Genomic DNA, 13,773 nt, shown 5'->3' on the forward strand with positions numbered 1-13,773 from the left:
CTGTAAATTGGGCTGAATGCCATGTTTGGGCCTTGCGCCAATGCTGTTTGGACACTTAGGGGCTCTTTGTTACCATCCTCTCACTGTTTTCGATGGAAAATCTATACTCATTCATGTTTATACATGTTTACCGCATAACTTAGTTTTATGACTCTATTTTAATGCATATAAATATTTTGGGCCGAATGCCCTGTTTTACTGAAATGCCCAAGTTGCATGATTTGTGAGGATAAGTGTAGATCGGGGCTGCCCGCCTGCATCATACTTATGACTGAGTGAGGACGAGGGGCTAATTTGTGAGGATGAGTGTGGATCGGGGCTGCCTGCCTGCATCATACTTTAGTATTATCGCATGTGAGTTGTCCGTGCAGATTATAGCGCTTGGGCTGAAGGAGCACCTCTGAAGTATGTACACACCCCCAGTGAGCGCAGGTACCTACTAAGTGCGAGTGCTGAGTGACTGAGAGGCAAGAGTGATTGTGAGGTATGCCCGAGTGGCAAGAGGGATTGTGAGGTATGCCTGAGTGACAAGAGTGATTGTGAGGTATGCCCGAGTGGCATGAGTGACTGTGAGGTTTGCCCGAGCTGTATATGAGTGATATTTTTCCTGAGGGGCTGTTTATGATTTCATCATTTTTGCTCACCTTTGCATTGAGCCTTTGTTTGAAAAACTGTTGGAAAAATGTCTTTAAATAATTTTTAGTGGAACTGGGTTTAAACGAGATGTTTGATTCAAAACCTGATTTTTTAAGAGCATGTGGTATTTTTCTGAGATTTCCTGATATGAACGTTATATGATTTATTGCTCGTCACTACTGCTTAGTCTTTATTTATTGTTGTTACTTACTGAGTTGGCGTACTCACGTTACTCCCCGCACCTTGTGTGCAGATCCAGGTTTAGCTAGACACAGTAGCAGTTATTGATTGTTCTGGTTGCAGATTTTCTTGGAGATAGCAAGGTAGCTGTTTGGCGATCGCAGCCCCTGCTCTTCTCTCTCTTATCTTCCTCTAGTTGTATTTAGCTATTTTTCGGGCTTAGTTAGCCTTGATATTATTAGACAGATTGTAGTATATGCTCATGACTAGTGACACCCCGATGTCGGGCTTTTCTTTTCCGCACTTCTATTTTTCTTTTATTTGAACTCTTTAAATTGAGGTTTTATGTTAAATAGACTTCAAATTATCTTTGAAATGAAAATATCGTTTTTGTTTTGGAAATGAGTCATCTTGCCTAGTTCCACGATAAACGCCATCACGACAGGGGTTAGTTTTGGGTCGTGATAGATTGGTATTAGAGCCTAGGTTACATAGGTCTCACGAGTCATGAGCGGGTTTAGTAGAGTCTTGCGGATCAGCACAGAGACGTCTGTACTTATCTTCAGAAGGCTGCAGAATCTTTAGGAAACTACACATTCTTGAATTCTTGTCGTGCTAATCTGTTGATTCTAGTAACTAAACATCTGTTGATTCATTCTCTCACAGATGGTGAGGTCTCGTGCTACCGGTCAGGAGGGCCAGCTACCAGGACCACCACCAAGGGCCGCGAGAGGCCGAGGTTGTGGTAGAGGCTATGGTAGGGGCATAGGTGCAGTCCATACAGTAGTTGGGACAATACCTATAGATCAACCGGTTGTCCCAGATCAGGACCAAGTTCCAGTTGTTGATGCACCAGCTCAAGCACTATCTGTGCCTATTGTGATTCCAGACCTTCAGGAGGCCCTATCTCAGATTCTGACAGCATGTACTGGCCTTGCTCAGACGGTGTCTATTTTGACGGCCACAACCACTTCTCAAGCCAGGAGAGGCACTCAGACTCCCGTCGCTCGCACACCCGAGCAGGTTATTCAGGGACTTCAGACACCAGAGGCACCACCAACCCAGCCAGTTATTGTTGCTCGGGATTATGTGGTTCCTATTATGTCTGAGGATGATCAACGTAGGTTCGAAAGGTTTGGGAGACTTCAGCCACCACCTTTCAGTGGCATAGAGAGAGAGGATGCTCAGGACATTTTGGACAGGTGTCAGAGGATACTCCGTGCTGTTGGTATTTTGGAGACTTGTGGGGTCTCATTCACTACCTTTCAGTTTTCTGGGGCTGCACTTAGATGGTGGGAGACTTACGAGAGGCGTAGGCCTGTTGGCGCAGCACCCCTTACTTGGAAGCAGTTCTCCGAGGTCTTTTTGGAGAAGTTCGTGCCTCGATCCCGCAGAGAGGAGCTGCATAGATAGTTTGAGCGGCTCCGCCAGGGTGATATGTCTGTGACGTAGTATGAGATACGGTTCTCCGAGTTGGCCTGTCATGCTATCTGGTTGGTTCCCACGGGGAAGACAGAGGATCATGAGGTTTATTAGTGGCCTCACTTATCAGCTACAATTGCTCATGACCAGGGAGCGGGTTTCGGGTGCTACCTTTGATGAGGTTGTCGACATTGCTCGGCAAATTGAGATGGTTCGCGGTTAGGAGAGGGTTGAGCGGGAGGCAAAGAGGCCTCGTGGTCAAGGTAGATTCAGCGGTGCTCCTTTTTTGTGGGGTCAGTTCTAGCACGGTAGAGGTCGTCATTTCAGACAGGGTCAGTCAGCTCGGCCATTTCATCAGGGTACATCATCTGGCCATGGTTCCCACAGTTCTCATCAGGGCCACTCATCACTTATTACCCTTCCAGTTCAGAGTTCGTCCCGTGCTCCACATGTTCAGGGCTCTTCCATACCAGGTTCTTCAACCAGTCATCCCGGTGCTAGGGGTTCCCTTCAGTTTCCACCGCCAGCACCAGGGAGTTATTTTGAGTGTGGGGAGCTTGGGCATATGTGGAGGCAGTGTCCTCGTCGTCATGGAGGTCTATCTCAGTAGAGGAGTCAGCCTCCGACTATAGCACCAGCTACCTCACCATCTGCCCAGTCAGCTCGGGGTGGAGGTTAGTCAGCTAGGGGTCGCCTTAGAGGGGGAGGTAGATCAGGGGGTGGTCAGGACCGTTTCTATGCTCTCCCTGCCAGACCAGATGTTATTGCTTCAGATGTTGTGATTACAGGTATTGTCTTAGTTTGCCACAGAGATTCCTCAGTATTATTTGACTCTGGTTCCACGTATTCATATGTTTCCTCGTATTTCGCGCATTTTCTGGATATGCCCCGTGAGTCCTTAGTTTCATCTGTACATGTATCTACTCTAGTGGGCGATACTATTATTGTGGACCGTGTATATCAATCATGTGTGGTGACTATTGGGGGCTGGAGACCCAAGTAGATCTATTGTTGCTCAGTATGGTTGATTTTGATGTGATATTAGTTATGGATTGGTTATCTCCATGTCATGTTGTTCTAGATTGTCACGCTAAGACGGTGACATTGGCTATGCCGGGAATTCCGAGGGTTGAGTGGAGCGGTATGTACCAAGTAGGGTGATTTCATATTTGAAGGCTCATCACATGGTTGAGAAGGGTTCCCTATCTTATTTGGCTTTTGTGAGGGATGTTAGTGCAGAGACTCCTGTCATTTATTCTGTTCTGGTGGTACGTGATTTTCCGGATGTGTTTCCTGCAGACCTACCGGGCATGCTTCCTGACAGGGATATTGACTTTGGTATTGATTTGGTGTCGGGCACTCAGCCCATTTCTATTCCACCGTATCGTATGGCACCGACGGAGTTGAAGGAATTGAAAGAACAACTTCAGGAACTACTTGATAAGGGGTTTATTCAGCCTAGTGTGTCACCTTGGGGTTCACCGGTTCTATTTGTGAAAAAGAAGGATGGTTCCATGAGAATGTGTATTGATTACAGGTAGTTGAACAAGGTCACGGTCAAGAACAAGTATCCTTTGCCTCGTATTGATGATTTATTCGACCAGCATCAGGGTGCGAGGGTGTTCTCCAAGATTTATTTGAAGTCCGGTTATCACCAACTGAAGATTCGGGATTCAGATATTCTCAAGACAACCTTCAAAACCCGATATGGCCATTATGAGTTCTTGCTGATGTCTTTTGGGATGACCAATGCCCCAACAACGTTCATGCATTTGATGAACAATGTATTTCAGCCCTATTTGGACTCATTCATCGTTGTATTCATTGACGACATCCTGGTGTACGCTCGTAGCCAGTAAGAGCACGCTCAGCATTTGAGGGTTGTATTGCAGAGATTGAGGGAGAAGAAGCTTTATGCAAAGTTCTCTAAATGTGAGATTTGGCTCAGTTCAGTAGCATTCTTGGGGCACGTGGTGTCCAGTGAGGGTATTCAGGTAGATCTGAAGAAGATAAAGGCGGTGTAGAGTTTGCCCAGACTGTCCTCAGCCATGGAGATTAGGAGCTTTCTTGGTTTGGCGGGTTACTACCGTCGCTTTGTGGAGGGATTTTCATCTATTGCATCACCCTTGACCAAATTGACCCAAAAGGGTGCTCCATTCAGGTGGTCGGATGAATGTGAGGAGAGCTTTGAGAAGCTCAAGACTGCTTTGACCACAACTCTAGTGTTAGTTTTGGCCATCAGCTTCAAGTTCTTACACCGTGTATTGTGATGCCTCGAGGATTGGCATTGGTTGTGTTTTGATGCAGGAGGGTAGGGTGATTGCTTATGTATCGCGCCAGTTGAAGACCCATGAGAAGAACTATCCTATCTATGATCTTGAGTTAGCAGCCATTGTTCACACCTTGAAGATTTGGCGTCATTATTTGTATAGGGTTCATTGTGAGATCTATACTGATCACCAGAGTCTGCAGTATCTGTTAAAGCAGAAGGATCTTAATTTGCGTCAGCGGAGATGGTTGGAGCTTCTTAGGGACTATGATATCACTATTTTATACCATCTGAGGAATGCCAATGTGGTGGCCGATGCTTTGAGTCGCCGGGCAGAGAGTTTGGGGAGTTTAGCATATCTTCCAGCAGCAGAGAGACCTTTGGCATTAGATGTTCAAACCTTGGCAGGCCAGCTTATCAGATTGGATATTTCGAAACCTAGTAAGGTATTGGCTTGTGTGGTCTCCAGGTCTTCTCTTTATGACCGTATCAGGGAGCGTCAGTATGATGACCCTCACTTACTCATTCTTCAGGACAGGGTTCGGAGAGGTGATGCTAGGGATGTGACTATTGGTGATGACGGGGTGCTGACAATACAGGGTCGGATATGTGTGCCTAATGTAGATGGTCTTCGAGAGCTGATTCTTGAGGAGGCCCACAGCTCGCGGTATTCCATCCATCCGGGTGCCGCAAAGATGTACCAGGATTTGAGGCAGCACTATTGGTGGAGGCAGATGAAGAAGGATATAGTTGGGTTTGTGGCTCGGTGTCTAAACTGTCAGCAAGTTAAGTATGAGCATCAGAGACCGGGTCGCTTGCTTCAGAGGTTAGAGATCCCAGAGTGGAAGTAGGAGCGGATCACTATGGACTTTGTAGTTTGGCTCCCACAGAATTCTTGGAAGTTCGACGCTATTTGGGTTTATTGTGGATCGGCTGACCAAGTCTGCGCACTGCATTCCATTTGGTACTACTTACTCTTCAGAGCGGTTGGCTGAAATTTACATTCGAGAGATCGTTCTCCTGCATTGTGTCCCAGTTTCCATCATTTCAGATAGGGGTACTCAGTTCACCTCGCAGTTTTGGAGGACCGTGCAGCGAGAGTTGGGTACTTAGGTTCAGTTAATCATAACTTTTCACCCTCAGACGAATGGGCAGTCCGAGTACACTATTCTAATATTGGAGGACATGTTGCGTGCTTGTGTCATTGACTTTGGGGGTTCATGGGACCAGTTTCTGCCACTCGCGGAGTTTGCATATAACAACAATTATCAGTCGAGTATTCAGATGGCTCCGTACGAGGCTTTGTATAGAAGGAGGTGTAGATCTCCGGTTGGATGGTTTGAACCGGGTGAGGCTAGGATTTTAGGTACAGACTTGGTCCATGATGCATTAGATAAGGTGAAATTGATTCAGGAGCGGCTTCGCACAGCGCAGTCTAGGCAGAAGAGCTACGCGGATAGGAAGGTCTGTGATGTGTCTTTTATGGTTGGGGAGAAGGTTTTGCTGAAGGTATCACCCGTGAAGGGTGTTATGAGGTTTGGGAAGAGGGGCAAGTTGAGCCCCCAGTTCATTGGGACTTTTGAGGTGCTTCAGAGGATACGAGAGGTGGCTTATAAGCTTGCCTTGCCACCCAGCTTGTTGAGTGTGCATCCAGTATTTCATGTTTCCATGCTCCGGAAGTATATTGGAGATCCGTCCCATGTTTTGGATTTCAGCAATGTTCAATTGGAGGGTGATACGACTTATGATGTGGAGCCGGTGGCTATTTTGGATCGGCAGGTTCGAAGGTTGAGGTCAAAGGATATAGCTTCAGTGAAGGTGCAATTGAGAGGTCAGCCTATGGAGGAGGCCACCTGGGAGACCGAGCGGGAGATGCGGAGCAGATATCTACGCCTATTCGAGACTCGAGGTATGTTTCTAGACCCGTTCGAGGACGAACGGATGTTTAAGAAGGGGAGGATGTAATGACCCGGCTGGTCGTTTCGAGAGTTATAACCCTGTTTTCCCCATTCCTACTTCTTTTTGGTGTTATTCAGCTATATTATGTTATATCGGGTTAGTGAGTTCGAGTCCGGAAGGAACTCGGAGTGAAATGAGACACTTAGTCTCATAATTGAAAAAAACAAATTGAGTTAGAAAAGTGGACTTGATATGGACCTATGGGTAAACGACCTCGGATTTGAATTTTGATGATTCCAATAGCTCCGTATGGTGATTTTGTGCTTAGGATGTTCGGAATATTATTTGGAAGTCCGTAGAGGAATTAGGCTTGAAATGCCGAAAGTTTTATTTTTGAGAAGTTTGACCGGGGGGGGGGTTGACTTTTTGATATCGGGGTCGGAATCCGATTCTGAAAATTGGAATACCTCTGTTATGTCATTTAGGACTTGTGTGCAAAATTTGAGGTTAATCGGATGTGATTTGATAGGTTCCGTAGTTATTTGTAGAAATTAGAAATTTCAAAGTTCATTAGGCTAGAATTGGGGTGTAATTCATGGTTTTTGCGTTGTTTGAGCTGATTTCAGGATTCGACTAAGTTCGTATGATGTTTTAGGACTTGTTGGTATATTTGGTTGAGGTCCCCAGGGCCTCGGGTGAGTTTCGGATGGTTAACGGATTAAAATTGAACTAGAACAACTGCTGCAATTTCCTTCTGTTGGAAATTACTTCTACCCAGAAATCGAGCCCAGATGTGAGCCCAGATCGAGCTCAGGGTCAAGGGTGACGATCGAAGCCCAGATCGAGCTCAGGGTCGAGGGCCATGATCGAAGCCATGATCGAGCCCAGAGTCGAGGGCCACGATCGAAGTCATAATCGAGGGATGGGATCGAGAACCAGGATCGAGGGGCAGGACCGAGGACCAGGATCGAGGACCTCGATCGAAGTCCAAGATCGAGGCAGCACTGAGGATGTCTGGGCAGAATTATAAAAATAGGGACTTCGTCGCATTTGCCATTTTTGATTAATTGGAGCTTGAGGAGAGACGATTTTTGATATATTTTCAAGGAAAACTTGAGGTAAGTCCCTTGTGATCATTTCTACTCCATAATATTGAATTATCATCGAATAATCCGACTAGATTACATGATTTTGAGGTGTAAATCGGAGATTGGGACTTAGAAATTTGGAAATAAGATTTGTAAATTTGAGGGTCGAGTTGAGGTCGGATTTTGGTAAAATTGGTATGAGTAGGCTCGTGGTTGAATGAGCTTTTGGATTTTGTAACTTTTGTCGGGTTCCGAGACGTGGGCCCCACAGGCAATTTTTGAGTTAAGTTTTGGATATTTATGGAACAATCATTATTATCTTGTGGAATTAATTCCAATAAATTTTATTGACTGAAACAAATTATTTGTGACTAGATTCGAGGTATTCTGAGGCCAATTTGCAAGACAAAGGCATAGCAAAGTAAAAAGTTTTATGTTTTGAGGTAAGTAACGATTGTAAATCTAGTCCTGAGGGTATGAAACCCTCGATTTTGTATCATTCTACTATTTTTAGTGATGCAAGTACTAGGTGACGGGCGTGTGGGCGTGCACTGTTAGGGATTTGTGACTTGGTCCGTCCCGTAGCAACTGTAAAGTTGCATACTTTGTTGAAACCATTGATACTTATATGTTTTAGAAAGCTTTTATGTAAATTGGGTTGAATGCCATGTTTGGGCCTTGCGCCAATGCTGTTTGGACTCTTAGGGGCTGTTTCTTACCATCCTCTCACTGTTTTCGATTGCAAATCTATACTCAGTCATGTTTATACTTGTTTACCGCATAACTCAGTTTTATGACTCTATTTTGATGCATATAAATATTTTGGCCCGAATGCCCTATTTTACTGAAATGCTTGAGTGGCCTGATTTGTGGATTAGTGTGGATCGGGGTTGCCCTCCTGCAGCATACTTTATGACTGAGTGAGGCCGAGGGCCTGATTTGTGAGGATGAGTGTGGATCGGGGCTGCCCGCTTGCAGCATACTTTATTATTATCGCATGTGAATTGTCCGTGCAGATTATAGTGCTTGGGCTGAAGGAGCCCCTCCGGAGTCTGTACACACCGCGCAGGTACCTACTGAGTGCGAATGCCGAGTATCGAGTGCTGAGTGACTGAGAGACAAGAGTGATTGTGAGGTATGCCCGAGTGGCAAGAGTGATTGTGAGGTATGCCCGAGTGGCACGAGTGACTGTGAGGTTTGCCCGAGTTGTATATGAGTGATGTTCTGCCTGAGGGGTTGTTTATGATTTCATCATTTTTGCTCACCTTTGCATTGAGCCTTTGTTTGAAAAAATATTATTGGAAAAATGTCTTTAAATAATATTTAGTGAAACTGGGTTTAAACGAGATGTTTGATTCAAATCCTGATTTTTTAAGAGCATGTGGTATTTTACTGAGATTTCCTGATATGAACGTTTTATGCTTTATTGCTCGTCACTACTTCTTAGTCTTTATTTATTGTTGTTACTTACTGAGTTGGCATACTCACGTTACTCTCTGCACCTTGTGTGCAGATCCAGGTGTAGCTGGACATGGTAGCGGTTATTGAGTGTTCTGGTTGCAGATTTTCTTGGAGATAGCAAGGTAGCTGTTTGGCGATCGCAGCCCCTTCTCTTCTCTCTCTTATATTCCTCTAGTTGTATTTATCTATTTTCTGGGATGAGTTAGCCTTGATATTGTTAGACAGATTGTAGTATATGCTCATTACTAGTGACACCCCGATGTCGGGCTTTTCTTTTCCGCACTTCTATTTTTTTTATTTGAACTCTTTAAATGGAGGTTTTATGTTAAATAACCTTGAAATTATCTTTGAAATGAAAATATCATTTTGTTTTGGAAATGAGTCGGCTTGCCTAGTTCCACGATAAATGCCATCACGATACGGGTTAATTTAGGGTCGTGACATTTATTTGTGTGTTGTGTGGGAACTGATAGAGAAGTAGGTTCTCTATACAGTTTGGTGGACTCCTATGTTTCTATCAATTGGTATCAGAGCAGGTTCTTTCTATAAGTCTAACACCTAGAAAGGATCCTCATGACTGCTCCACCAAACTTTGAAGAAGGTCAATCTACCAATAGATCACCAAAGTTCAATGGACAATACTACGAATAGTGGAATACAAGGATGCATGATTTTATCATGGCTAAAGATTTAGAGCTCTGGGATGTTATCTGTGATGGACCCTTCTTCCCTATAAAGAGCATTGATGAACCAGCAGTGACAGCTCCCAAGACAAGGAAGGAGTACAATGATGCTGAACGCAAAGCTATAGAGAAGAACTTTCGAGCAAAAAAAATCCTTGTCTATAGTATTGGACCAGACGAATACAACAGGATCTCTGCCTGTCAATAAGCCAAGGAGATCTGGGAAGCTCTCCAAACAGCACACAAAGGAACAACTCAAGTCAAGTAGTCGAAGATTGACATGCTCACCACTGAGTATGAATTCTTCATGATGAAAGATGATGAGTCCATTCAGGATATGCACACTCCATTCACCTCCATCATCATTGAGGTTCACTCTTTGGGAGAAATCATTTCAAGGAACAAACTTGTCAGGAAAATACTTAGTGTACTACCTGGTTCGTGAGAAAGCAAGGTCAATGCTATCACAAAGGCAAAGGATCTACAAAAGTTGACCATTGATGAACTCATTGGAAATCTTAAGATGTATGAAATAAAGAAAAAGAAGGACCGTGAAAGAAGAGAACCCAAAAGGGAGAAGAACCTAGTCCTCAAGGCTGACTATATTTACTCAAGTGGCGAAGATGCTTACATGGCCTATCTAACAAAAAGATTCCATAAAATGGTGCGCAAAAATGGAGGCATTCCAAAAAAGGGTAGCTCCAGCAGATCAAAAGGCTATGACTTGTATCACAAATGTGGAAATCCAGGACATTTCATCAAAGGTTGTCCTTTGTACAAGAAAGATCATTACAAGCATAACACATGTAAAGCAGCCAAGAGGAACCCGGTTCCTGACAGAAGATTCAAGAGAAACGATATTGATGACAATGTTGTGAAACAAGCTTTTGCTGCATGAGGAAATTCCTCCAGTGAATAAGAAGGAGATGATGAAAAAGGTGGTACCTCAATGATGGGCATTGAAAAAGAAGCAACAAGTCTATAAATCTTGTTGATTTCAGTTAGTTGGATTTTTGGAATTTCGTTTTTTTCTAGCAGCAAACAGTTTGTTTCTTTGTTCTGTTATTGCATGTTGTACATCTTCCTCAAGTTTTTAAGGACTTTAATTATCTTTAGATTCTACTTAGCGGTCGTTTGGTATGATGGATAAATAAAATTTCGGGATAAAAAATTAGTATTGCCTTATATCTTGTTTGGTTACTAATCCTGGAATAAGTTATCCCAGGACTAAAAATAATACCGGGATAATTTATAACTATCAGATTGTGGAATAATAATCTCATGATAAGTTCTCCCAGGATAAAATAATAAAATTGATAATCTCAGGATTAATACAACATATCAAACAATCAATAAGAAATAACATAATAATAACTAATCTTAACATAATTAATCTCAGTATAACGAATCCTAGCATAACTTGTCTTCAAACCAAACGATCCCTTAGAGTTCCCCTTGCTTTTATGTGTAGATTCTGATGATGTAGGAAATTAGCTTTTGTATGATTCTGGAAATGACTTATTTGTCTTGTTTAAATGCATCTAACTGGTGGTCTTTAGACATCATCATGAATTTAGAAGATAGCATTTCAGATTGCATCTAAATACCACTTTTTGAAATTTAAATCTCATCTTCAAAATTTCAGTTAAATGTATAACCAAACAATATTTTGAAGATGAGTAGAATCTTTTATTTGATGTATATGTTACAATGCCTTCGTATGAAGGAAGATTGAGGGTTACATTAGATAAGTAGAGCGAGCCAAAATCGAAAAGAAGAGTATGAAGGGCAACAACTCACTGATAATAAGAAGAAATCACATTCTCGTCCTGATAGATGACCAACTTGTTAAGGCATCTTTCTCAATGATCATCCTCTCCCATTCTAGATCTTTTCTCTTTTTTTAGGGATAAGTTCATTTACATTCCCTCGATATGGACAGGTGTGAAGCAACTTCACGATCCAATGAATTCCCTAAAATCGGATGGAAAAAAGTACAAAATTTTATGGACAAATGGGTCTTTGTTCTGTTTTCAAAAATGAAATCCTATTCAAACGCTAGATAAAATAATCTCTAATTTTATATCCGGATTATATTTCTTCCCCTATAACCAAACAAAATGTAGCTACCATTTCTAGTTTCAGTTCAAGTCTCCTTACAGCTTTCTGCAGAGCTCAGTTGAGGAAATCCGAAAACCTGACCATTCCTATGATCACAGTCGTTGAATACTCCCGAGCCCGGAATAAAAGTGTGGTATTTTTGGACTCAAGCGACCAAAATAGGTAAAAATAAAGATTGAACACCATAATATATATAACGGGTTATTCACCGCGTTATACCTTAACAACATGTTTGTCTGTTAAAGTATATCGCGGTGACTTATCACGCTTTATTTGAACTAAAATGGGCGGAAAGGTATAACACCCATATATATATTGCGCTATAGTATATACCGCAATATAGTATAGCGCGGTATATATGAGCGCTATACCTATATAAAAAAACGTGCCCTTCTCCTTCCCCACCATACGAACTAGTAACCCCCTTTTCCCCTTCAATTTCCCCATTACAGCACCCCCCCCCCCCCATTTTAAAGAAAACAAGCTCAGTTGGAGCCCACCGGTCCCACAAAAAGTGTATATTCTCAGTATTGTAGCAAGCTAACATCGTATCTAAGGCGTTATCGCGTAGTGGGTTGCTCGTTTCGGCTCCAAATCATCAAATCTTCAAATTTACAAAAAATTAAAATCAAGGTATTTTGACTTATTTTTTTGTTAAAACTCATGTATAAAAAATGCCTATTAGTTATTTTTTACTGTGTTCTATGTTATTTCGCGATTATTTTTTGATTTAATTAATTTATTATTTTTTATCCAGATTATATTATTAGTGTTCTAAACAAATGAGTAAAATAGAGAAATTGTTATTTTATGAATAACTAATGTTTTTAGTTGTTATTAAAAATGTTTATTAGTTATTTTTTGTTGTGGTATATGTATTTTCGTGATTATTTTGTGATTAAATCAATTTGTTATTTTTTATCCGGATTAGATTATTATGTGCTAAAAGATTAGTAAAATAGATAAATTGTTATTTTAGGCATAATTAATCTTATTTAGATGTTATTGTTGTACATATATTAATATGTAACTTTATTGTTGTTTAGTTCCCTGTAGTGTTATGTTATGCGCGTAATTTTAATGTAGTGCCCGTTGTAATGTAGTGCCCTTTAGAGTAGTAAAATGTAGTGCCCTTTAGCGTAGTATCTTTATAATTATTGAAATTAATCATTTAATTATCTGTTAAACATAAAAATATCTGAAAAAGATGATAGTTCAAACACAAACTCTCTAATTCTAGTCAGCAAACTTAAGAAAATAACATTAAAAACAGAAATATTTGTCAAACTATCATATAAAATAATAAACTAACATATAAAATGATAAACCAACATATAAAATAATAAACCAACATATAAAATAATAAACTAACATATAAAATGATAAACCAACATATAAAATAATAAACTAACATATAAAATAATAAACTAACCTATAAAATAAGAAACAAACATATAAAATAAGAAACTAACATATAAAATAATAAACAAACATATAAAATAGTCAAACTAACATATAAAATAATAAAGTAATATATAAAATAATAAAGAAACATATAAAATATCTAAACTAACATATAAAATAAAACAATAACATATAAAATGATAAACCAACATATAAAATAATGAATTAACATATAAAATTATAATATAGAAAATGTATTGAACCAAGTAACAATATAGTAAAAATATCGGAATAAATTTTATTATTAAAGATGTTGCAATATATTTAAAGATGTTAAGCAATTAAAAAGAAAAATACTTTAATTAATATTGTTCAATTTATAGTCATCGTCATGGAGGTTCCGCATGTGCATCCCAGACTTGCATCGCTAGAGCTACTGTTGCTACAGGCCGAGCATAGGTCTTCATACGTATGGGATGGGCAATGTTTTTCCCAGACATACCGCGCCAGACGTATAGACGATATGTGGGAGTTCATTAGGGGCCACCCACTCCATCCCCATATAGTTAGACGCCTTCAAGATACGGGTTTCTACAGGATCATAGAGATC

This window comes from Nicotiana tomentosiformis, chromosome 8 (assembly GCF_000390325.3).
Source record: "Nicotiana tomentosiformis chromosome 8, ASM39032v3, whole genome shotgun sequence".
Classification (NCBI taxonomy): Eukaryota; Viridiplantae; Streptophyta; class Magnoliopsida; order Solanales; family Solanaceae; genus Nicotiana; species Nicotiana tomentosiformis.